The sequence below is a fragment of the Scyliorhinus torazame genome, chromosome 13 (genome assembly GCF_047496885.1).
Source record: "Scyliorhinus torazame isolate Kashiwa2021f chromosome 13, sScyTor2.1, whole genome shotgun sequence".
NCBI lineage: Eukaryota > Metazoa > Chordata > Chondrichthyes > Carcharhiniformes > Scyliorhinidae > Scyliorhinus > Scyliorhinus torazame.
The window spans coordinates 139,251,104-139,278,076 of NC_092719.1; the positions used below are offsets into that span (position 1 = coordinate 139,251,104).

The window sequence follows — 26,973 nt, forward strand, 5'->3', positions numbered from 1 at the left end:
CAACACTATTTTATTGAATCATTAACTGTTTAAACATACTTAGACTGTGGGTTAATACGATACTAGCTTTAACTAAAAACCTCTGCCTTGTCCTAACCAGTTGATGCACTCAGCACATGGTGAATGTCTGTGTTGCAGGCTGTGAGCTCTGTCCTCCCAGCTAGCTGCAACTCGAATGAGCGGGAACTCTGATGCCCCCTGTCTTTATAGTGCGTGTGCTCTCACTGGTGTTTGGCTGCGGTGTTGTGTATGTTGATTGGTTCCACTGTGTGTCCATCAGTGTGTGTCTGCACCATGATATACTGGTGTATATTATGACATCCCCCCTTTTATAAAAAATGTACCTGCATGGCAATAAATAGTGTATGGTGAATGTTCCTGACTACGTGTATGCAAAATATTTACAGGACTATGTACATGAAAACTAAGCTATTTACATGGGAAGGTGCCTGGTGCAGAAAAAACAGTGTGTCACAAGAATAACGAGATGACCACTATATACAAACTCCTTGAACGATGAAACGAAATAACAGAACAAATCAGAAAGTCCATAAGTCCACAAAGTTCACAAATTAAGTCTCTGAGGTGGGCGACGAATTCTGGTTCACCGTCAGGGTGGCACACCACTCATCGTCTGGATCGATGCTGTGTACCGACAGCGGCTGATGTCTTTGCTTCAGGGACAGCCTGTTTTTCGTTACAACACCGACTCGAAAAGGTGCCTTCGGGTCCTCGGTGTCACTGCTGTGTCGGAGGTCCGGATCGGACTCGGTGACCGTGGGTTGATTTGCCCGAACATTCCTGCGAGGCTGGCTGAAGCGATGTGAGGTGGCAGGCTGAGCTGCTCAACAGAAGGCAGCATAGTGGCCAAGTCTTCCACATCGTAGGCATTGTCGAGATTTTGCGGGGCATTGCCGCTTTAAATGGGCGGACCCACAGTTGCCACACGTCGTGACATCAGCACGTTCGCTGCGCCACCGCGCATGCGCAGTGCGGTCGTGCGTGGTGCGCACCTGCGCATTACGTTCCTCAACATCGCCGTCCCCTGGTTTGGTGCGTACAAGTGCGGGAGGCTGCGAAAAGCACGCAAAATGGCCACCCTCATCCAGGTTGAGGCCCTGGAGGTGCTCAGTCAGTTGGACCCGTTCCGCCTCGTGGGGGATCACATATGGTCACCAACACTTGAAATAGTGCAACACTATTTTATTGAATCATTAACTGTTTAATCATACTTAGACTGTGGGTTAATACAATACTAGCTTTAACTAAAGACCTCTGCCTTGTCCTCAGCACATGGTGAATGTCTGTGTCGCAGGCTGTGAGCTCTGTCCTCCTAGCCAGCTGCAACTCGAATGAACGGGAACTCTGATGCCACCTGTCTTTATAGTGCGTGTGCTCTCACTGGTGATTGGCTGTGGTGTTGTGTATGTTGATTGGTCCCACTGTGTGTCCATTAGTGTGTGTCTGCACCATGATATACTGGTGTATATTATGACACCACCTAGATTCGATGTCCCTGGTGAAACATGGAGATAAGTTGTCCACAAACCCCGGAGGTTTTTATCCATATTTAGGTATTGCCTGCAGACTCGACTTTCTCTCGAGTTCAAATGCCAAAAGTTATATGGTATGCTAGTTTTGTGTTAATACCATAAGACTATAAGACATAGGAGCACAATTAGGCCATTTGGCCCATCACATCTGCTCCGCCATTCAATCATGGCTAATATGTTTCTCATCCCCACTCTCCTGCCTCCTCCCCATAACCCCTGATCCCCCCCTTAATCAAGAACCTATCTATCTCTGTTCACTTTTTAAAAAAGAGTTTGAACTCTTTTCCATTTGAAGTTGAAAATGACTATTTCAGAGTTGATGCGCTGTGATGTTGCCATTAAACAGAGCGTGCTTTATGCCTGTTACCATGGCAGTTGTGATTCACAGGTCTGTGATTCCAATTGTAGATTAACAGTCGGTATCTTTGTTTTCAAACACAACTTTTCATTAATCAGGATTCAAAATCGAATTGCAGAGGAAATGTGTGTGTCCTTTTGAACCAGAATGAAACAAAGGGTATTTAGACTATTGAATTTTTCAATCTGCAATAATGGTTTTGGCATTCGTTTTCATTAATTACATCTATTATTGGTTTTGAAAAAAGCAAGCTTTGATACACCATCTGGTGATCAGTTGTGCTTCTGAGGCATTTTCTGCTAAATAGAGTTATTCAATGCCTGCCTATTGTCGCAGAGCCCTCTAGTGCTTGAACAAAGGGAAGGAAAAATAATTTAAAAAAATTAAGCAAACCAACTTATGGCTTTATGTGAGGTACCTTTGGTAATGACGACTTGTGTAAATTATCTTCAAACTGCATTCTCAAATAATGTAATGAAGAATTATACAAGAAACAACAACTTGTGAGGTGAATTTCTAATAATTTGTATAAAATTTGTCTTCTCTCTCATTTTAGTGAGGTGCCCAGAGTACCATACTAATACAGAACCACCTTGCCCTTCCAGAAGCAACTTCTCATCCACAACAGAGTAGCCGGGGTAAGTACTGCCCACTTGCAAATGTAATTATCGTGGGAAGATTGTAATTATGAAGCTCACCAGTAATTTTGCCTTTTGTGATATCTGGACAAGATTTGTTTACAGAACGATCATATGGTAAAAGAATTTCCACTAAGTTTCTACAACAACATATTTCAACATTATATCTGATATTCTTGTGCCCCACCAAAAAGGTCATTTGTTGCACCACAGGTCAGATGCCAACTTGCCCTCTGAGATTGTAGCACCCCAATGCATTTGCACCAAATGGTTCACTCGGATAGATTGTCAACTTGCTGCTTGGGCAAAATTAGCCTAATTTCCTTTCTGTTAAAAAACACAAAGCTGGCTGTCAGGCGCTGTAGGCTTTATATTACTTGAGGCAACAGGACCTGGACATGCCTTCCTGGCATTTCATCTGGCAGAATTTTGTGTGCTGGAATGTTTACAAATATTTATCTTTTGACACAGCAATGTCAGCTGTTTGTAGCAGATTTGTCTCTGAATTAAAAGGTTACAGGTTCAAATCTCACTCCCAGGGATTGAACACAAAAATCAAAGGAGCGTTGCAACGTTGGAAGTGTTGTCTTTTGTATGAGAGGTTAAGCTGAGGCCCCATTTGCCTGCTGCAGTGGGTGTAAAAGATTACAAGGCACTATTTCGAAGAAGGGCAGGAGAGTAATCCCTGTGGCCCAGGCCAATATTATCCCTCCACCAACATCATACAAAAAAGCAGATGATCTGGTCATTATCACATTGCTATTGGTGTGAATTTGCCGAGTGCAAATTAGCTTCTGGATTTCCTGCACAATGATAACTGCACTTCAGAAAGTATTTCATTGGCTGTGAAGTGTTTTGGGTGATCGTGCGAAGCACTGTAGAAATGCCAGTCTTTCTTTCATTTTTGAATCCTCACTCAGGCCCCAGAATAGGGACACCAATATTGAAATGAAACCTTGTACAATTTTATAGAATATATAATAAAAAATCATTTTTGTTTGCCAGAAGTGAAATAAGAAATTAGGTGCAAAAACATGTCCAAATCATGTTGGGTTCCTGTGGAACGCATTTTAAATCTTTTAAAAAAAAATCAACCAAAGGAAAAAAGAACAGAAACAAATACAATAACAACCCCCCTGTCCCTCGTCCCCCACCCAAAATACAGAACAAAACATCCACCCGTACATTCCAGGTAAGAAAAAACCACAAATTAACAATCCGTAAACAGTGTAACCAAAGACAACAATCCCGCCAATCCCCCCTTACCCTCCCTAATGTTCAATGGCAACCATTTCTCTGAAGTGCATAATAAACAGCCCCCATGAATTGTGAAACACTTCCTTCATCCTCTTCAGCTGAGACTACACTTCCCGAGAGCCAAAGAAATTCAACTCGGTCCCCTCCCCGCCATCCCAGGATGGAGAAGCTAATCTCCACCCCAACAGGACCCGCCTCTGGGCAATCAGCGAGGCAAAGTCTAACATCTGCCCCCGTACCCATCTGTCGCCCGAGCCGGTCCGATCCCCCAAAAAAGGCTTCTAGGGGCCCTGGTTCCAAGTTCACGAGCACTACCCCCGAGAGGACCCTGAAAAACCTCCCTCCAACAAACCCCTCAGATCCAACGTAACGATCCTAACCATGGGTCTCTCAGCCCTCCCCCTCCCCCTCCTATCCACCATCCTCATAACTCCAGGCCCTGGCCACTGGGGTTGGCCTGCCCTGTCCCATTGTTACCATCGAGTTCCCCCCTCCCAGAATCTCCCCAACCACTTCCTTTCGAAAACACCTCACCCAGTATCAGTCCCCTCCCCAACCTTTCACCCCTCCTAGGCACATCAAAACCTGTTCTACCAGGCTCTGGTGGTCGCAGCCCCTCCCCCCACCACACTCCCGTTCTCTGGCCAACTTGAGCTAGCCAGTGTGAAGGCCCCTGTCCAGGCCTCACTCCCCTCCAATTACCACCCCGCTGCCTGGTCCCAGGAAAACAAAGAAATCCCCTTCCACACACAACCCCAGTGTAAACACACAAACCCCAAAGAACCACCATTGCAAAAGAATATCCCAACTCTCATCTTGTCGGTGGTGGTGAATCTGTTGAACTCTTTGCCGCAGAAGGCTGTGGAGGCCAATTCACTGAGTGTCTTTAAGACAGAGATAGATAGGGTCTTGTAAGGGGATCAGGGGTTATGGGGAGAAGGCAGGAGAATGGAAATGAGAAAATATAAGCCATGATTGAATGGCAGAGCAGACTCGATGGGCCGAGTGGGCTAATTCTGCTCCTATGTCTTATGGTCTATGGTCTTGTCCAAATAGGCAACTTCAACTCATTTAGCACATATAACAACATGCAATGAAAAATAGAGCTACATACACTCCTCCACACAACCCCCTACTTGCAGTCCAAGCCCAATCATCCTCAGTCCCATTTCTCACTTCTGCCCCAGTCCTTCTGCCTTCACAAACGCCTCTGCCGCTTCCACCTTTTTGAAATAAAAGCCTTTGGAGTTGTAGGTCACCCTCAGCTTAGCTGGGTACACTATGCTGCACCGCACCCTGCTGTTATACAGTGCCACCATCACTCGGCCGAAGGCCGCCCGTCTCCTCGCCAACTCCAAAGTAAAGTCTTGGTACATACGTCTACCAGCTCCAGCCCACTGTGCCTCCCGCTTCTGCTTCATCCAACACAGGACCTTCACCTTCACGCGAACCTGCGGAAACAAATAATCATTGCTCTTGGCGGCTCATTCGCCTTTGGTTTCGGCCTCCACGTCCTATGAGCCCGATCCAGTTCGTACCGCCGAGAGGGATCTTCTCCCTCCCCCAACAGCTCCACCAACATCTTGCCAAAATACTTTGCCGGCCTTGGCCCCTCCACCCCTTCGGGCAGGCCCACGATCCTCAGATTTTGCCACCTAGATCTGTTTTCCAGGTCCTCCACTTTGTCTCGTAGGCCCTTGTTGGCCTCCACCACCCTCTGCAGCTCCTCACCCATCGAGGTGAGCTGATCACTGTGGTGCAACAAGGCCTCTTCCATTCCCTTCAGTTTCACACCCTGCTCCCGCACCTCGGCCGATATCCTCGACACCTACCCCTTCACCGGGGCAATCGCCTCCTCCACCAGCACCTTTAATACTGCCACCATCTCCTTCCTCATCACCTCCATGTGCTTTGTGAGCTGCTTTTCAAGTTCAACAACCATCACCTCAGTCATCTTTTCTGCCGTGAACAGTGAGGCCCCACCCAGCAACCTAGCCTCCGCCATCCTTCCAGTTGCCGAGCTGACCCTTCCACTCAACGGCGAACCTCCATTCACCCCCTTCTTCACGGCAGCTTTCCTTTTCGTTTGGACAACTTTCTTCCTATGTCTTCCTGCACTTATTTAACCAACAATTACCACTGGGACCGGGCATTAAATTCTAAAAAATCAAGCCTTGAGCAGGAGCCATCCAACTTGCGATCTCCTCCTCCATGCCTCCTCCAGAAGTCAACTCATTGTATATCTTAATGCAACTTAGCACAAGGGCAAAAGTATATCCCAGAGAGCAGCATGCAGTGCATTCAGTAGAAGTACAACTGTTTTCTTTGTTCAGCGGTGAAAGAAAATGATAGGATTATGTGGGTTTTCTTTCATGTATTGGTGAGAATCTTTTTATAGTCAATATTATTTGCCTCAACTTTGTGATTTGAAGCCCCTGACCTTCATTTTGAGCTTCTGTTTGATGGCCTGACTGGCACTGACAATTCCTGGTTTAAAGTAAGCTTGCAGCATACCATTTTGCGTCACAGTAAACGAGAGCTGCTTTCTGCAGATTTTCTTATGATAGAGATTAATGAAAAACATTAAACCAAGTAACTGTAAATGAGTATCATAAAGAGGTATTGCACAATGCTTCATGTTTCTAAGTGATTTAATTCAGAATACATGTGCCCCTAATTTTCCTTGTCTGTACATCAAATGACGGGTACAATCATGCCTGACAATTCCAGACACAAGGCAGTTGCTTTTACCTTTTGCATGAGTGCCCAACATTAATGGTGCTTAAATCAAGATATAGTGAGGATATGGTTCCCAGAAAACTGAATATAAATATATGCAAGTGGGAGTGACATGGTGGTGCAGTGGTTAGCACTGCTGCCTCACGGTGCAGAGGACACGGTTTCAATCCTGGCCCTGGGTCATTCTCCTTGTGGAGTTTGCACATTCTCCCCGTGTCTGCGTAGGTCTCACCCCCACAACCCAAAGATATGCAGGGTAGGTGGATTGGCCAAGCTAAATTGCTGCTTAATTGGGGGAAAGCAGTGCAAGTTTCTTTCAGATTAAAATTATTTGTCACATTATTGCTCCACCTTAGGAGTATTTGTATTTGGTATGAAGAAGATTTCCAGAGATAGCAGTTCTTTGGTTGAAGTTTTTCAGACACTCGATATAATTTCTCCGTTACATTTTACAAACTTCATTTTTCTGCTGAAATTTTCAATCGGTATTCAACCTTGTCCTTGTGCTGGGGTTCATGAACAATAATTCAAAAATAAGACAGATCAAACATGGAAAGCCTTCTGTTACCAGAAACCTATTAAATTAATGTAGTGTTATCCCACGAAGCCTCATGTTATAGCTGTCTGGTATAACATTGGGAGATAAAGGGCAACAGAATACCTAATACCCTTGTCACCAATGATTCATATAGTTAATCACTTTATGTAGTTCTTTCACAACTTGAATGAATGGGGAGGGGGGGGTTCAAGTACCCGAGGGAGATGGAGGTCTTCTCCTTCCCCCAAGTTCACAAAGTTTACTCCCATATCGACTTCTTTGTAATGGGCAAACCGTTCCAGGGTAATGGAGGTGGAATACTCCACAACAGTAATCTCGAACCACATCCACACGATGTGGATGTGAGTTGAAGACAGGCTGGGCCCATCAGCCCCCATGGAGGCTGGACACAGCCCTCCTTGCCGACAAGGCGTTCTGTGAAAAAATGTCTCAAGCCATGTAACCACAACCAGAATCTGGAAATCTTATCCACATTCTTTGAGGCACTGACGGCGGTGATAAGGGGGGAAATAATAGTGTTCAGGGCACTCAGGAACAGGAAGGAAAGGGCGGCTAGACAACAGCTGATCGATTCCATTCTGGATGTGGATCATCAATTTTCCACCGCCCTGCCCCATGGAGGTACTGGCGGAGAGGAAAAAGCTACAGTTGGAATTTGATCTGCTCTTCACCGGGAAAGCAGTGCACCAACTCCGCCATACAAGGGGGACCTTTTATAAATATGGGGACAAGGCCAGCTGCCTTGTGGCTCACCACCTGAGAAAGCAGGCAGCCATGAGGGAGCTAGCGCAGGTGAAAGACCGGAACGGTAAACTAGTTACAGCATCAGATAAGGTAAATGAGGCCTTCGCAAGAGAGAGCTGGACACCTCCGAATCTCTGGAGGAGAACTCAAAGATGAAATGGTTTCTCGATGGACATACCAGCTGTGGGGGAGGGAATGAGATAGGGACTGGAAGCACCACCAGAATTGGGGAAAGCGGAGGCAGCATGGTGGCGCAGTGGATAGCACTGCTACCTCACGGTGCTGAGGTCCAGGTTTGATCCTGGCTCTGGGTCACTGTCCGTGTGGAGTTTACACATTCTCCCCCTGTCTGCGTGGGTTTACCCCCACAACCCAAAGATGTACAGGGTAGGTGGATTTGCCACGCTAAATTGCCCCTCAATTGGAAAAAAATAATTGGGCACTCTAAATTTATATAAAAAAAGAACTGGGGAAAGTCATGGAGCGCATTAACTCCATGCAGTTGGGGAAGGCACCGGGTCCAGACGGAATCCCCGTGGACATCTAGGAAAGATTTGTGGCAGCACTGGCCCCGACTTTCAGGAGATGTTCAATGACTCACTATCGAGAGGGACTCTTCCGCCCATGCTGGCACAGGCTTCTATATCATTGATCCCTTAAAAAGCCATCTCACTTCTAAGCACTGACACCAAAGTCCTGGTGCGAAGCGACTGGAGAGTTGCGTGCCAGAGGTAGTCATGAAGGATCAGACGGGCTTCGACAAGGGCAGATAACTAACGGTGAACATTAGACGCTGGCTGAACGCGATCATGGCCCCATTTGCGGAGGAGACACCAGAAGTGATCATCTCCTTAGTCGCAGAGAAGGCCATCGACAGAGTCAAATGGAAGTGCTTTGTGGAGGTGCTGGAACAATTTGAGCTTGGGCCGGGGTTCACCTCGTGGGTGAGGCTGTGCACAGCATTCCCATGATGACTGTGTGGACAAACGCCACTGGCTCTGGGTGCTTCCGGCTGCGCAAAGGCATGGGGCGGGGATGCTCATTGTCCCTGCTGCTATTTGCCCTAGTGGTTGAGCTGCTGGATATCTCACTCAGATCAGCGAAGGGGTGGAGAGGAATCCAGGGAGGAGGCAGAGAGCATAGAGTCTAACACTATGTGGTGACCCGCTGCTCTACTTCTCGAACCCCCTAGCCAGCATGGGAGGAATGAAGGCACTCTGAAGGGAGTTCGGAGTCTTCTCACGTCAAGCTTAACCTGAGTAAGAGCTGGACTCAGTCCAGCACCGCCACAGTCAGGGAAGGGCCGACCCCCGGGCAGGGGGGGACGTTAGCAGGGACTGGGGGCACTGTTGGGGGGTGGTCCGGAACACGCGAGCCGGCCAAAGGGGGGCGCTATTTTACAGGCTGGGTCCGCGAGCGACTGGCGCCATGTTGCATGGACCCGGCTATTCTCGAGGCCGTACCGGTAGCTAGAGCCGGGTGTTCTACGCTGCCTTGATGCTAGCCCCCAGCCAAACGGAGGATCAGGTGGCCATTTTACGCCATTTCTTTCTGCCATAAAACCACACCGTTCCCGCACCAGCGTGGGGACATAGCCTCAAAGCCGGAGAATCCAGCCCCAGAACTGTGCTCACTACTCCATGTGTGATGTAACTAACGTCTGATACGAGCTTAACATAATTTCTCCGATCTTGCATTATATTTCTCCAGAAATAAACCCCAGTGCTTTATTCGTACCTTTTTTAAAAATCATTTTGTTCATCTGTCTTGCTACTTTTAATGATTGACAAATCTATGTGCCTAAACTCCATTGTGCCTCTCCCCAAGGCTGAAGTGCCACCACTGGGCCTGAAAGTTAAAGGTGACCCTGCTTCAGATGATGGAAGTTCTCACAGGGGCATATTCCCGCTAATGACCAATTGAGTGACCAATGCCAGTGCTGCAGTGCTGATTCAGGGTGGCAGATAGCCCCGAAATATTGCTGGTTTAATCAGAGGAATGACAACTCAGCAGCACCACCTGCGGCCAGTGATGAGGCTCCAACTGAAGGATTAGGTACACCAATGGCTGGGCACCCTTGCAGAGTGATAAATGTGGTGTAGGGACTGTTGAGCCAGCTGGGCAGGCTGGCAGACCTGGAAGTCAGTTGGGTGGATTGTTGAGGATGGTTGGCCATTGTTGCTTCGGGGCCCCTCGATGGGCCATGCAGTGTCCAAAAGGGAGCCCCCACCTGGATCCTGCTACAAGGCTACCATGTTCCAGTGGGTGGTCTTCCCATGATGTGGCAGGCCCACTCAGTGGCAAAATGTTCATGAAGGAGGGAGAAGGCCTTTAACTTGCCACAAATGACTCAATTGAATTCTTGGTGCATACCACATCTGCCAACTCTCCCATCTCTGGCAAAATGGGGTGGTGGCTGGAAGTCATCCGGCAGAAGGCCCCAACTGTGCCATTTTGCTGGACTTCCCACTTCTCAGCCTGTTGCCAGGGTGGTTTGAAAATATCTTGCCTTATTTTTCCAAGTAGTATGTGCCCTCCTAATCCCAGTAACAAACTGCACCAACCTCCAATTAGTTATTTTGAAATTAATTTGCCATTTACAGGCCCAAGCTTCAGGTTTATTATTGTTTATTTACTTGTATTTTGTCACTGTCTTGCTCATTATTAAAGGTACCTCCGCCCCCAATTTTTTGTCATCCACAAATTTTGGTATTGTACTCCCAAATTCCAAATCAAAATCACTTACAATATTTTGAACAACTGTGGTCCCAGAACTGATGTCTTAGAATGCTACTTGCTCACCTTCCGTCAGTCTGAGTAACAATCGTGAACCTCCACCATCTCTTTTCCGTATTATAGTCAGATTGCTTTGCATTCTGCTATTTGTGTTCTGGCTCAACATGCTCTTACCTATTATGTAGTACCTATTGGAAGATCTTTTGGGCTGGATTCTCTGTTTGGGATACTAAGTCCCCATGACGGCATGAAAACAGTGAAACGATCACCGATTCCCTGCTCCGGGGGGGTTTAGCAGGGGGGCAGCATAGAGCTCCCAGCTCCTAACCCTACAGCGGCCACACCGTGCTTCATGGCGGACTCAGCCCGCGGAACCTGACCGCAAAAGTAGTGCCCCCCATTTGCTGCTTGCAAGCCCCGGACCGCACCCCACAAGTGCCCCTAGGCCCGATTGAAGCCCCCCCCCCCCGTCCGTGGATCGGCCCTCCCCGATTGTGGCGGCGCTGGACTGAGTATGCAGCAGCCACGCTGAGTTCATGACGGGTGGGACCACACGTGTCCCCTGCCCTCGGGAACTCAGCCGGTTGGGGGCAGGCCTCAGGCAATGGCCTGAGGCTGTGGATAAGGCGTGCAGCGTACTCCTAGAGTACGCTGCTTTTCTGGGAGTGGAGCATCACGAAAGCGGCGCTGCCCCCTATTTGGGCGTCATCAGGGATTCTCCGCCTCACTCGCCGAACAAAATTTCAGTGGCGGTCGGGGATCGGAGAAACCAGCCGATTCAATGGCCACACTTCACCGCAGTGAGGCCATTGAATCGCGCACATGAAGCCGAAGAAAGCCAGGAGACTCCGCTCCTGGAATCTACCCGGCTCGCCATGCCTCGCGAGATCCAATGTGATATCGTGGGACATTACGATGGGCGGGATGGCGTTTTGGCAAATCTGCATATTAGAGCGAGGCAGTAAGCCTCACTTTAATGTGCAGATTCCAGACCTACCTGAGGCTTTGAGATTCAAGCTTTTTGCCTTGGAGACCTCGGGCAGGCGCTGTTCAGCACGAGTCTCCACAAACATGGACCAGATCGAATGGCACTCATGGGGGTCCCCCAGGGGATCAGTGGCCCCCAGCTGCAGGGCAAGGTGGTGCCCCAGCACTGCTGGTGTCACCTGGGCACCCTGGCACCTAGGCAGTGCCACCTGTGTGCCAGCATTGCACTGCCAAGATGCCCAGGTGGTATTCCAGCTGGCATGGGCACTGCCAGAATAACAGGTTAGCATTGCCAAGGTGGCATTTTCTGTGCATGTATGGGTTTTGGGGAGGTGTGGGGGGTGGCAGGACCCTCCCATAGTGCGTTCAGGCTGGGGAGGAAGGTCGGGGATCATTTTGAGGGGCCTCAGAGATCGGGTGCCATTTAAAAATGGTGTCCCGATCTCTCACTGCATTGGGGAGTTCTGGCAAGCAGAGCTCCCCGCTGTACAAAACGGGGCTATACGCGGCCACACTTTCCCCATTCAGGCCCCTTATTCCATGCGAGTCGCATTGAATAGCCAGCCATGTGTTTCTCGCTGCTGCGAGTGCCAGGAAACACGCAGCTTAACGCGCTCACTCGGGGACCCTGGGCGTCATTCTCCGCCGGCGGGAGTCTCCGTTTTGCCGGCGCCCGGGGGCTTCCCGACGGCGTGGGGCTGCCCCACAATGGGAAACCCCATTGACTGGCCGGTGTAACGGAGCATCCCGCCGGGGGGTCGGGGCAGAAATGTGGCGGGGCGGGATGGACAATTGCGCTCCCTGTTCCCTTTTGGGAGAATCATACCCCAAATATATTCAATCCAGTTTTGTAGGTTAATATTGAAGCTGTTTCAGCACCCTTATCTGGCTCCTGTCGGGTTTCTGTTTCGCTTGACAGAATTCCTTGAACCTGCAGGTGCGTGAATCAAGAAGATCAACCACGCGTTCTTATGAATTTAAGTTGGCAGTATTCTGGAAATGTTTCTGTATCTCTTGAATGAGGTTGGTATTCACTTGCTCATTTCTTGCCCTAACTGACCTAATGAGCTTTTTTCCATGGTGGCTGGGTATGGTAATTGGCTGCAGGAATCCTGATGAATGTCAGTTGTTTTAATTTTGTATCAATTTGGTACCCACTCACTGAGATATGCTGGTCCTACACAAAGGAGGAGGGAGGCATGACTGTTTCACAGACACAGAGACAAGATGGTAACCTTGTGCATTGTCTATTTAGATGATGTAAATGGTCATTTTCTTATGAAATCCTGAAACAATCGAACATAAATGTTAATTTAATGTTCAATTCTAGAAGAATCACAGGATGTTTTGTTCAATAGATTTGAGGTTCCCATAAAATAAAAATGTACTTAACAGTACGGAAAAAGGTTCCCTAAAAAAATTCAGGGCACTTTGACCTGAGAAGTGATAAAAGCAAATAATATTGAGAAATTCTCAGTTTGTTTCATTTGTTTTGCATTAAAATTCTCCAGTACTCCATGAGGTTTTATAAAAGGAAAATTCTGTCTTACAAATTTATGAACATTATTTGAGCATGTAACTAATATGGTAAATAAAGGGGAACTAGTTGTTGTAGTATGTTTAGATTTCCAAAATGTATTCAGTAAGATTCATGGCGTTGGGGTAATATATTAGCATGGGGAGAGGATTGGTTCATGGACAGGAAGCAATCAGTAGGGATAAACAGGTAATTTTCAAGTAAAGGCTGTAATTAATGAAATGACACAAGGATCAGTCCTAAGGGTTCAGGTATTTACAAACTGTAGAAAAAGTGATATGAGAACATAGAATAGAATTCCTACAGTGCAGAAGGAGGCCATTTGGCCCATTGAGTTTACACCGACACTCTGAAAGAGCACTCGACCTAGGCCCACTCCCCACCCTATCCCCTTACCCCCACCTCACCTGCACATCTTTGGATTGTGGGTGAAAATGGGAGCACCTGGAGGAAACCCCTGCAGACACAGGGAGAAAGTTCAAACTACACACAGACAGTCACCCATGGCTAGAATTGAATCCGGGACCCTGGCACTCTGAGGCAGCAGTATTAACCACTGTGCCACCGTGCCGCCAATTAGACAAAGAGGCAGAAAGTAAAGTATCCGTGTTTGCTCACAATACAAAGCCAGCTGGAAATCCAAGCTGTCAGATGGAGACAAAGAGGCTGCAAAGAGTGGGCAACGAGGTGGCAGGTGGAGTAGAAGATGGGGAAGTGTGAGATTATTTATTTTGGTCATAAGATCAATAAAGCAGAATATTTTCTAAAAGGCATGAAACTTGTAAATGTTCATGCTCTGAGGAATTTGCATGCACTCACAGAAACTCCAGCATGCAAGTACGTCAAACAAGTAAGAGAGCAAATGATATGCTGGCCTTTATTGCGAGGGGATAGAAATATAGGCATAAAATAGTCATGCTACAGTTGTATAGGGTTCTGGTAAAAACGCACCCCACACTGAGTTCTGTGGACAGGGCGTTAACATTGATCAGAAACTCAGCCAGACTAGATATACAAATACCACAGATGAAAGAGCAGATCAGAGACTAGGTATCCTTCAGTGAGCAACTCTCCTCCTGATTCCCCAAAGACAGTACGGCAACTACAGACATAGTCAGGGGTGTAGTGAAATGCTCCTGGATGAGTGCAACTCCAACAACACTCACGAAGCTTGGCACCATCCAAGACAAAGCAGTCGGCTTAATTGACACTCCATCCACAAGCATTTACTCCCCCACCACTGACATACAGTGGCAGCAGTATGTGTCATCGGCAGGATGCACTGCAGGAACTCACCAAGCCTCCGTAGACAGCACCTTGCAAACCGTGACCACTACCATCTAAAAGGACAAGTGCAGCAGTCACAGTAGAACATCTGAAAGTTGCTCTCCAAACCACCCACCATCCTGTCTTGGAAATATATTGCCGTTCCTTTACTGTCGCTGGGTCAAAATTACAGAATCACAGAAAAATACAATGCTGAAAAGGCCCTTCGGCCCATCGAGACGGCACCACCGCATGAAAGGCAGCTGATCTGCCAATCCTAATCCCATTTGCCAGCACTTGGCCGACAGCCTCAAATGTTAAGACGCGCCAAGTGCTCATCCAGGCACTTTTTAAAGGATGTGAGGCAACCTGCCTGTACCACCCTCCCAGGTAGTGAATTCCAGACCGTTCCCACTCTCTGGGTAAAAAATGTTTTCCTCAAATCCCCCCTGAACCTCCCCCTCCCCTCACCTTGAACTTGTGTTCCCTCATAACCGACCCTTCAACTAAGGGGAAAAATCTATTCCTTATCCACCCTGTCCATGCCCCTCATTGTGGACTCCCCACACCTTCTGAAGGGCAACAAATAGTGGCCTAGACAGCGATACCCACATTTCGAGAATGTATTAAAAAACAAAAGTCATGCATATTTATGGAAGGATGTTCTTACCTTGGAGGTGATGCAGCAAATGTTCACTGAATTGATGTATATGATTGCAGGGTTGTTGTATATTGGGAGGCTGAATAAATTAGGCCTATATTCTGTGGAGGACAAAAGAATGCGAGGTGATCACATTTAAACATGCATGACATTGAGAGGTTGTTTCCCCCTGGCTGGGGAATCTAGGCCATGCAGGCACAACTTTTCAGTTAACAAAGGATTTGATGCTGATGATTTAGGACTCCGATGAGAAGAAATGTCTTCATTCAGAGTTGTGAACCTTTGGAATTTTATATTCCAGAGGGTTGTGGATATATATTTAAGGAGAAGGCGGGAAGATTTTTGATGTCTCAGAGAACCAAGAGATATTGGTAGTGAGTGGGAAAGTGGCTTGAAGCCAAAGATCATCTATGATTGTATTGAATGACAGATGCTCTACTCCAGCTACTTCTTATGATCTGGTTCTGTTAGGTGTTAATAGAAAAGCAAGTTGTAGTTAAAAAGCTATCTTTTTAATAACTTATTTATCCTTTCTTGCAGCTATTCTATAAGGTTTGGTGTGAGAACGCTAGGAGTACTTTGTACAATTTTGGTCCCCTTACCTGTGGAAGGGTATACTTTGCTTCGAGGAGGTTCGTTGAGAGTTCATTAAAGACAATTCCAGATAATGAGAGGTGATTCTTCGAGAATTTGACAGGGAGTTGCTAAGAGACTGTTTCTCCTCGTGATAATGTCTAGAACGAGGAGTCATTCTCTCCGCATAAGGAGTTTGTCATTTCAGACTGAGATGATAAATTTCTTCACTCAGTATTATGGAGTTGTGAATCTTGGGAATTCTTTACCCCAACAGGTTGTGGATACTTATTTATTGAATATATTCAAGACTGAGATTGATAGTTTTATGGACAGTGAAGGAATCGAGAGATATGGGGATAGAGAGGGTAAGAGGAATGCATGTAGAAGTTCAGCCGTGATTTTATTGAAAGTTGGAGCAAACCCAAAGGGTAGAATGGCTTATTCCTGTTCCTATTTGTGTTCTTTCTGCAAGCCAAACCGGTGACACAAACAGGTGCTTCGGCATCCTCTGAATGCTGGATAATGGAATGCAAGGACTTCTGCCAGCCCTCGCACTCACACAATTACTTGCATATAATTAAACTTGCAAATAATTTTGGCTCTGGTTTTGTGTTCAGAGCACGGTGACATCATTCACCGCTGATCTATTTGTTCTATCAGTGACATCACTCATCGCTGATCTATTTGTTCTATTGATCACTGTGGTATGAATTTCACTTTTCCCATTTTCATTTTTTGATTCCGGTGACTAATCAAGAGCATCACCAGGTGTCCAGAAACAGTGGAAGGGGGTATGTGCAATGATGAAACTTTGTCTACCTCCACCCACTGCAGATCGTAATGTTCGGCCGTCTTCCAGCGTTGTTGGCCGCCGTGGCAGGGGCGTGACAGGGAGGCGGCAGAGGCTGCAGCAGAGGAGTGGGCTGCAGAGGGGCAGGTGCCAGTCGTCTGGCTGTAGGTCCGCCCGCCCGACAGGGGCAGGAGGAGGAGGATCACGACGAGGGGGAGCCACAGGACGAGGATGCTGAGGAGGATGAGGAGAGGGGGGGGAGGAGGAGGCGGTGCCACGGCCACGGAGGTGCCCGAAGAGGCCTCGTGTATACCAACGCCGCAGGTCCTTCCAGGACCTCCCGGACAGGGCATGCAGGAGGAGACTCCGGATGAGCCAAGAAACCTTCGCCCATATCTGCCAGTTGATGGCATACCTGGCACCGCATGGGACTAGGGGTGGACATCCTCTCCCTGTGGCCGTCAAGGTGACGGTCGCCCTGAACTTCTATGCGACGGGGTCGTTCCAGTCGCTGAGTGGGGACCTGTCCGGCATCTTGCAGGCATCGGTGCACCGGTGCATCCGTGCAGTGACTGACACCCTGTATGACATCGCGGACTGGTACACACAGTTCCCCATGGACCGCGCCCACCAGGATTCTGGGCAACGAGCTTTGCCGTGTTTGCCAGGATTCCCATGGTGCAGGGTGCGATTGATGGGGTGCATGTCGCCATGTGGCCACCATCAGATAATCGGGCGATGTTCATGAATAGGAAGGGGTCATACTCCATGAACGTGCAGGCGGTCTGTGACCACGAGATGAGGATCCTGCACGTCTGCACCCGGTACCCGGGCAGTGTACATGATATGTTCATACTGGCCCAATCGTTCATCCCCGGCATATTCGAGGGACACCCCCCTCCCAGCTGCGGGGCTGGTTGCTGGGTGACAGGGGTTACCTGTTGCAGTCGTGGCTGATGATGCCTAAACGGAGGCCGACGGGGAGTCCCGCTACAATGATGGCCATTGTGCGACCAGGGGTGTGGTGAAGAGGTGCTTTGGACTGCTGAAGATGCCCTTCAGGTGCTGGACCGCTCTGGTGGGGCTCTCCAGTACCCGTCAGAGAGGGTCGGCTGCATCGTTGTGGTCTGCTGCATCCTCCACAATATAGCCCAGCAGAGGGGCAATGTGCTGGAGGAGGAGGAGGGGAGGGGGAGGATCACGACAAAGGCACGCCTCTACAAATGAAGGGGATGGTGTGGGGGGGGGGGGTAATGTATGGGACATGGGGGCTGGACAGGGATAGGAGGCTGCCCAATGCTACCGGCTGGGCCAGCGAGCACAGGAGGAGTTGATAGCCACATGTTTCACCGACTTGGGTGGGGGGGGTGATTGCTGAGCATGGGCACGGACAGCACAATACGGCACCACCTCACCACCTACCACCCTCACCTCCCCCGCCACCGACCACCCTCACCTCCCCAACCACCGACCACTCTCACCTCCCTCACCACCGACCACCCTCACCTCCCTCACCACCGCATCACCCGCGTGCACACCACCTCTCCATTACACATCCACCTGTGGCAAAACGATCTGGGCTCACACGGTTGCTAGTGGAAGTGGATCTGTTCCATGGATGATGGCAGCCCGCTCTGTGATGAGCTCTGAGCTCCACATCGTTAAACAATGTCTGACTCATGGCCACGGTAACACCCTCCACCTGGGTGGTCTCTGTAGCGGCCTGGACACTGCATCGCATGGCCCTGTCGTCTCGCTGGGGCCGGGATGGCATGGGCGACCTGTGGCAGGGGGTGCACATCACACTCACCTGAGCTCAACATTCCATCGCCCTCACCCACACTGGCACCTGGTGCCCGCCCCAACCCCGCACGCATCGGACAGAGCACAGAGGCAGCTTTCATAGGTGTTACAGTGTGTTTAATAAGAGAAAATCTGTGCATGTGCCCTAGCCCCTGTCATGATATACACCGTAAGAAGTCTTACAACACCAGGTTAAAGTCCAACAGGTTTGTTTTGATGTCACTAGAGCAGCGCTCCGAAGGCTAGTGACATCGAAACAAACCTGTTGGACTTTAACCTGGTGTTGTAAGACTTCTCACTGTGCTCACCCCAGTCCAACGCCGGCATCTCCACATCATGATATACACCAGTATATCATGGTGCAGATACATACACACTGATGGACACACAGCAAGACCAATCAACACACACAACACCGCAGCCAATCACCAGTTAGAGCACACTCACTATAAAGACAGAGGACATCAGTTTTCCCGCTCATTCGGGATGCAGCCTCCTACAAGGACAGAGCTTACAGCACAGATCCTCATCATGTGCTGAGTGCATAGACTGGTTCGGACAGGCATAGGTCTTTAGTTTAATCTAACATCGTGTTAACCCACAGTGAAAGTATGTTCAACAGTTTCGAACTTAATAAAATAGTGTTGCACTATTTTAAGTGTTGGTGGCCTGTATGTGTTCCATGGATCCAGAGCACCCAACACATCATGATACCAGGAGTTGAGGGATATTAGAACTTCTTAGACCTAGTGATCTGCCTTCCACCAGCATACAGTCCTCCTGCAAAATGGACAGCGTCCGCCCGCCTCCGCCGCTCTGCATCACCGGTAACCTGGGGGCCAACTGGAAGATATTCAAACAACGCTTCCAGCTCTACCTGGAAGCCACAGACCGGGAAGATGCCTCGGACACCAAGAAGATCGGACTCTTCCTATTCACGGCCGGGGAACATGCCATCCACATTTTCAATTCTCTCACCTTTGCTGATGATGAAGATAAATCAAAATTCAAGACGGTCCTCCTCAAGTTTGACACTCACTGCAACATAGAGGTGAATGAAAGTTTCGAGCGCTATGTATTCCAACAGCATTTACAGGATGAACCTTTCCAGTCCTTTCTCACCCACCTCTGCATCCTTGCGCAGTCCTGTAATTACGGGCCCACCTCCGACTCCATGATATGCGACCAGATTGTTTTCGGTGTTCAGTCGGATCCCCTACGCCAGCAGCTCCTCAAGGTAAAGCAGCTCACCCTAGCGACTGCCATCGAGACCTGCGTGCTACACGAACACGCCACTAGTCGGTATTCCCACATCCAAGCGGCTGAAACGGCGTGGCAAGGTCCCCATGAAGCAGAACTGGTCCAAGCAATCGAGCAACTCCAGGGCCTCAGCTTGGATGATGGTGGCCATTTTGCGCGCTTTGCGCGGACTCCCGCGCTTGCGCGCACCGAACGAGGGGACGGCGTCGTCGACGAACGTACTGCGCAGGCGCACACCACATACGGCCGCACCGCGCATGCACGGTGATGCAGCAAACGTACTGACGCTACAACATGCGGCAACGGTGGCTCCGCCCACTTAAAGCGGCAATGCCCTGCCAAATCCCGACAATGCCTGAGATGTGGCAAACTTGGACACAATGCTGCTTTATGCAGATCAGCTCGGCCTGCCAATTCGTATCGCTCCGGCCAGACTCGCAGGAACATCCAGGCCATTCAACCCACGTTCACCGAGTCCAATGCGAACCTACTACCTGATATTGACACCGAAGACCCGAAGGCACCTTTTCGAGTCGGTATCGTTACAAAAAACAGGGTGTCCCGAAGCAAAGAATCCAGCCTCTATAGGTATACAGCATCGATCCGGACGATGAGTGGTGTGCCACCCTTAAGGTCAACCGGTCCCAAATACGATTCCGCCTGGACACTGGTGCCTCCGCCAATCTTATTGCGCGGTCTGACCTCCAAAGCCTTTGTGTCAAACCAGCCATCCTCCCATCAGCCTGCCAGCTATTAGATTATAATGGCAATGCCATTGCTGCGAGCGGCTCGTGTCAGCTCGAAGTGACGCACAAGTCACGCAAAGCCATCCTTCCCTTTGAAATCATGGGCTCCTCGAAAGCCTCCCTGCTTGGCGCGCAGGCATGCAAACTGTTGAACCTAGGCATAGGTCTTTAGTTTAATCTAACATCGTGTTAAACCACAGTGAAAGTATGTTCAACAGTTTCTAACTTAATAAAATAGTGTTGCACTATTTTAAGTGTTGGTGGCCTGTATGTGTTCCACGGATCAAGAGCACCCAACACATCAGCCCCCATAACTAATCTGTGCATTGCACCCGTGCCAATTTACTAAGTGTCTACCTTTCTGGCCTTACGGGCCCGATGACTAGGTCCAGGTGTTTCCCCAGATGGTACAGCAGAAATGGAGGCGGACTGCTGTGACTCCTGCCCTGTGACTAGGGTCCCCTTTGGCGGTTGTTTCCTGGGGTGGCCCGGCCTGGATAGGCCAGGCTGCGCTTCGGGCGAACGGGATGGCGTGGTGCCACCCTATTCTGCCCGCTGCCCACCAGATGCACCAGGGACGGTAGGAGTCCAAGGTGTTGCGGTGTTGCGGGACCTTCCCTGCAGGGGACCCGGAACGGGCCCCAGCTTGTCCTCCTCGGTCAGAGAGCCCGATGGCCCTCCGGGCTTCTCCATGGGACGGGGGTGCGAGCAGATTCAACACCCGAGGCACCTGGTGCAGCCAGTCCTGGAGGTCCGCCCTGGTAACGTTTGCAGCCATAGAGCTCAGGGAGTTGGTCATCCCTGCCTGGGTCTGTGCGACGCTGGCCAGCACCTGGGCAATGGCACCGATGCTCTCAGCGATGGCCTGTTGAGACTGGGCCATAGCCTGCTAGATTGGGCCACGGTGCTGAGCGCCGTTGCGATGTGCAGCTGGCTCTGGCTCATGGCTTCCTGTGAGTGGGCAGCCCTGTCCTGGGCCATGGAAGCCGCGTGCACAGAAAGCCCCAGGCCTTGCATACACCGACCCATGTCCGACACCGTCGCCTCCATTGCCTCCATCGCGGACGGAACCCGTGGAGTGTCAGCCTGGGTGGCACTGATGACTGGCAGCATTCCCTGCTCCTGGATGCGGATGCACTCCTCCACCTGCATCTGCAGGTGCTGCAAACCGGCCATCATCGCCTTCTCTCATCCCTGGGTCTCTGACTGCATCGGGTCACTGGGTGGGTGTGGAAATTCCAGGAACCCGGGACCCGTCTTGAGTGTGAGAAAGGTTGAACCTCAGAATAAGAGAATTGCAAAGATCCAAACCAAAATATTTTCATCTGACCATTCACATACCCATGGAATGGTTTTCAGAAAGTGAAATTTAGTTACAGTGACAGAGTACCTGTGACCCTCATTATAGTGATCCTAGTCCTCGATGGTGAGTTCTGCAACAGCCTCCTCAAGCCAGGTGGGGCCTATGATCTCCTCCATCCTTTCACCTGCTGAGCTCGCTCCTGCTTTGCTGTGTTGTGCACAGGCTTTGCCTGTGTCGGGGAAAAGGAAAGGGATGTGATGAGAGGGGATGAAGCAGAGTTTGGGTGAAATGCATGGCCCTGTGTTGGTTTGCCCCATTGAGAAGGGACGGATATTGGAGTTGGAACAACAAGTCCGATGGGTTGGTGGTGTTGTGAAAGTCCTGTTGCGTGAATGTTGATATGTGTTCCTCAGTAATGAATCTGTGATATCCGTGAAGAGCATTTGAGTACATTTTTAAAAATGTAGATTTTATTCCAAACCATACAGGAGGTTCGACATTCATAAAATAAAATGAGGGCAGCACAGTGGTGCAGTGGTTAGCACTGCAGCCTCACGGCGCCAAGGTCCCAGGTTCGATCCCGGCTCTGGGTCACTGTCCGCATGGAGTTTGCACATTCTCCCCGTGTTTGCATGGGTTTCGCCCCCACAACCCAAAAGATGTGCAAGCCACGCTAAATTGCCCCTTAATTGGGAAAACATTTTTTTTGGGTACTCTAAATTTATTTTAAAAAACAAATAAATAAAAATACAATAAAATTACAAGCAGTTTGTCATTTTTTTGTCTCTTTTACTAACTTAACTAACTCTACCCCCGCACCCCCCCCCCCCCACCCACCACCCCGATCTACTCATTGGTGACAAACTGCTTTTTGAAAACAGAGGCAAACAGTCTCCAACTCGTGTAGAACCCCCTTCAGACCCTTGATGGGCAAACTTAATTTTCTCCATTTACAGACTTCTACCACATCCCCCAACCATGCCGGTTACCTCAGTGACACCAGCAACCTTAAACTCAGGAGGGTTCATCGCTGGGCAATCAGAGAGGCGAAGGCCATGACATGAGTCCCCTTCCCCTCCGCAGCTCCGGCAGCTCCGATATCCCAAAGATTGCCACGGATTCACCCTCACACCCACAATCTTCAAAGTGTGACCAAAATCTGGAAGGACCAAAACATATGCACCTGATTCATCAGTCCCCTTTAGCACCCGTGACACTTATTCAGCACCTCCGGGAAGATCCCGCTCATGTATGCACGAGTCATACAATCCCTGCGAACCACTTTAAATTGTATCAGGCTCATCCCAGCACAAGAGTTCTCCTGATACAATATTTCAGTCCAGACCCCTCCCCCCAGTGTCACTTCTAGATTCTGCTCCCACTTCCCTTTTATCTCTTCTAATCATGCCATCCCCATCTCCAACAACCACCCATCGATGTCCGAGATCCTCCCCTCCCCCAGCTCATCGCTTGATAACAGTCTATCTAACAGCATATGGATCAACAGCTGAGAGAATGAAGGAAACCCCTTTCGTACAAAGTCCTGGACCTGCATTTACCAGACTTCACTCCCCCTCGGGAGCTGGTACTTCCCCTTCAAATCGTCCAGCTCCACGTACCTCCCCTCCACAAACAAATCCTAAATCCTCTCAACCTCCTCCCTATTCCAGCTGCTATAAGTTGCGTCTATCCCCGCCGACGCAAACCTATAGTTTCCATAGATTGGTGACTGTACTGACATGCCCCCTCAACCAAAGTGCCATCGAGCACTTGAGTACAGGAGACCATGCTGAGAATGTGATAATGGTGGGAGCTGAGAGAGGACGTACCATGGCACAGCGGATTAGCTCATTCATTCACTTCCTGCACTAGATGGCGCTTCGTTAATGAGTGACAGCCACGCTGATCCCCTGGGGAACAACCTCTCAGGCTAGAGAAGTGTGTTTGGTAGGCTGCTTTGAGACATCCCTGTGGTAGACGACATGCCAGTCAGCCATCAGTCCCCAAATAAGGGTTTGAGGGCCCTGCTACTAAAGATCGGTGCTGCCTTTTTCTTTAGGATGCTATACTTTCCCCCCCTGTGTTCCGGACACCCTGCACAATCTGGTGAAGACAGGTGGGCTGGAGAGAGCGATATGAGTGTACTGGACTGGTGTTTAAATAAGACGACGAGACCTTTTGAACCCACCAGCTGAGGGCAGGCGGACAAATCAACTGCCGTCCCACGAGGAGAAACAGAGCGGAACTTCCCTGGGCATAATTATTTTGGTTCCAAGCGCTGAATCTGGCACGGGATCTCACTCTTCTGTTCAGCCTGACAGGCGCTGCCAGAGCCACCCGCCATAGCAGTTAGCCTCAAAATAGGAGAATTCAGCTCTAAAATATTGATATGTCCCCACGCTGGCGTAAAAACGCTGGTGTTTCACTCACCAGTTTCCTGCAAAAAAATAAAAGGCTATTCACTTACCTGCAGGGGGCTAGCAGGGACCCGAGAAGCTTCACACAGCTTTGGCTTCAGATACGCACTTCTGGTTCCGAGTCTGCGCATGCGGCCTACAGCAGCTGTGCCGAGCGCCATGGCGGACTCGGACCGCGGACCAACACACACAATCTAGCCCCCCCCCCCCCGATCGGCTGCGCGCCACTGCATCGGACCGGCCCGATCGCTGCCCTGACCACCCACAAAGCCACCCATTTGAGGTGTATTGTCTTTAAAGAAATATTAATTCTTGGATTCATGCTGCGTTCAGATTCTTCATTGTATAGATTTGTCTTCAGCCTTTATATTTGTAACTATTGCAAGTTGCATGATGCCAGTTGTTGTGCAAGCTTGCAATGCTGCTGTGGACAAAATGAATCATATATTCCTTGATTAGCAGGGCTGGTTTAGCTCAGTGGGCTAGACAGCTGGTTTGTGATGAAGAACAAGGCCAACAGCGTGGGTTCAATTCCCATACCAGCTTACCCGAACAGGCACCGGAATGGGGGCAACTGGGAGCTTTTCACAGTAACTTCATACTTGTGACAATAAAAGATTATTATTTTCCTTTTCTCTTTGTGGAGTTACTGGAAGCTTCTGTGTCAGTCAACAGTGGATGAGTCTTCCCACACAGTACAACTAATACAAATATATTAGAAGGAGGTGGCACTAATCAAATTATTATGGTTCGTTTTGGCACCTCCGTATTTTGCATCTTAAATTTATGCTGCTAATCACGAACCAAGCTGCGGCTATTCTGGTTCAATCGGCACAATCTGGTATGAACCAAATAATTATGAAATTGAACTCGATGGCCAGCTGGTACGAATAATAGAACCAAGAATGGCAGTTTTTAATTGCCCCTCATGAATTGAACATAGGCCAAAGCAGTACCTGGACTATCGAACAGTTTGCCGGAGTTGCCGGATACAATTTTCAGAGTCGCAGGATAAAATAGCATATTTCACTCCAACAGCTTTGAGTTACATTCAAAATTCATTGAAGCTCGGCCGCTTGGCCACGTCACTGCCATGAAGTTCTGGAAGAAAGAAATCCTCAATCCAGGAGCCAGGTCATTGGATACAATGTGCCCTTTCTAATTTGAAATGCCCAGCCGTCAGATCCAGCTGAGATAATGTGGTAGCCAGTCCTCAAAGAGCCTAATAGGAGTCTTACCCTCCATACCTTCCGGCAGACCGACGTCTAGAATATTCTTTCTCCGACCTCGGTTCTCTGCCATGCCACTCAACTGGTTTTCCAAGGATGCAGAGGAAGCCTCATGTTCAACATGCAGGATTCTCTCCTCCATGTCATCAAGCCTCTGAATGGTACTTTGCAACTTGGTCTCATGAGCATGTAGAGTTTGGGCCAACACACCAAGCCTTTGGCCAATCACTTCGATAATGTTGCCAGTTATCATTTTCACCACTTCCAAATGAACCCCAGAGAGTGTGGGTCGAGAGACCTCCCGAGGATCAGGATGCTATATTGAAAGGGTGCTCCACCCCCTCTAAATCTGGCCCTTTTTATTGATGAATGTCTTCATGTCTTTCAGTATATTCTTACCAATACTAATCCCAAAGTCTTCCAGGGACATAACAGCAAATATTAATTCAAGCATTAGGTCGCAAAACATCGGGCAATCAGGATAAATGACAGATTTAAAGCAAGTGGCGACAGAGTGCACGGAAAAGCAACTACTTCCGTACTCACATCATGTGACCCCATTGATATTACCTTTATCATGAGGAGAGCCAAGGACTGTGAGAGATGGAGATTTGCAATCGATCAAGCAGCACATTAAAGATCATATGATAACAAATGGAATGTGAGGTGACTGAGCGGGATAGTAGAATCTCGGGACATTGCGAAGAATAATTTTGGTCAAGAAGATTGAGCGACCTGGGATGTTAAGGAGCAAAGGAAGCGTGCTTCCAAGGTTTGTGAGCACGGACTAGGGTTTTCAATTCTGGGAGTGACTGGGAATTCAGGTGCATCCTGAGAGCTATCAGTTCTGATGAGTGGGGTTTGGAGCATTGGGGTGCAAAGGTAGATAATATCAGGAATTAGTGAGATCTGGCTATATTGAAGGCGTTAGAATCTATCAGCCAGAAGTTGATTCTGTAAAAAAGGACTAAAACTATATTTGGACTTCTTTTTAACCATCAATTTTCAACCCCCACTCTTTTTTAGTATATATAGTAATTACCAAGCCAGTCAATAGCTTCCAAAGTGGCTAAGTAGAGCCCTCTGAGCTCTCTGCTAAATTGGGTCAAGGGGCAGTCTTCAGTGATGTGCGTGATTTATTGGGGTGCACCACAGCTGCAGTCTGGGTTCACTGCACAATACCCACTTGTGCCGATTTGCTGCCCAAAGGCCTTGGACAGTGTGGAAATGTTTGAGGAGTGCCCAGTGTGTGTGTGGCAAGTTGAAGTCAGGTGAGTGGATCTGTGATGAGGAAGTGGCTTCTAATGGTGTGTGATAAATGTTTTGTCCCATTAAATCACAGCCACAATCTTTTCGTTAATTTAAAGAAAAACACGGGCAGCACGGTAGCACAGTGGTTAGCACAGTTGCTTCAAAGCTCCAGGGTCCCAGGATCGATTCCCAGCTTGGGCCACTGGTGGAGTCTGCAGGTTCTCCCCGTGTGTGCGTGGGTTTCCTCCGGGTGCTCCGGTTTCCTCCTGCAGTCCAAAGATGTGCAGGTTAGGTGGATTAGCCATTCTAAATTGCCCTTAGTGTCCAAAAAGGATAGGTGCAGTTACTGGGTTACTGGGATAAAGGGGATAGGGTGGAGGCATGGGGTTTAAGTAGGGTGCTCTTTCCAAGGGCCGGTGCAGACTCAATGGGCCAAATGGTCTCCTTCTGCACTGTAAATTCTATGATTCTATGAATAACATCTTTTAATGGTATTATTAATGAGAAAAGTAAATTACACATTCATTTTCTTTTCAGAAAGTAATGAATGACTTTGGGGTAAA

General features: G+C 48.9%; 1 protein-coding gene across 23 annotated transcripts in view; it reads left to right on the forward strand.

The window, feature by feature from the left end:
* LOC140388298 (contactin-4-like) overlaps positions 1-26,973 on the forward strand; it is a 3,617,424-nt gene that overhangs the window by 947,527 nt on the left and 2,642,924 nt on the right. For all 23 annotated transcript variants that reach the window (XM_072472208.1, XM_072472210.1, XM_072472213.1 and 20 more), the window contains one exon: positions 2,468-2,549. The gene's annotated coding sequence lies outside the window, so the exon portion shown is untranslated. The remainder of the gene's footprint in view (positions 1-2,467; positions 2,550-26,973) is intronic.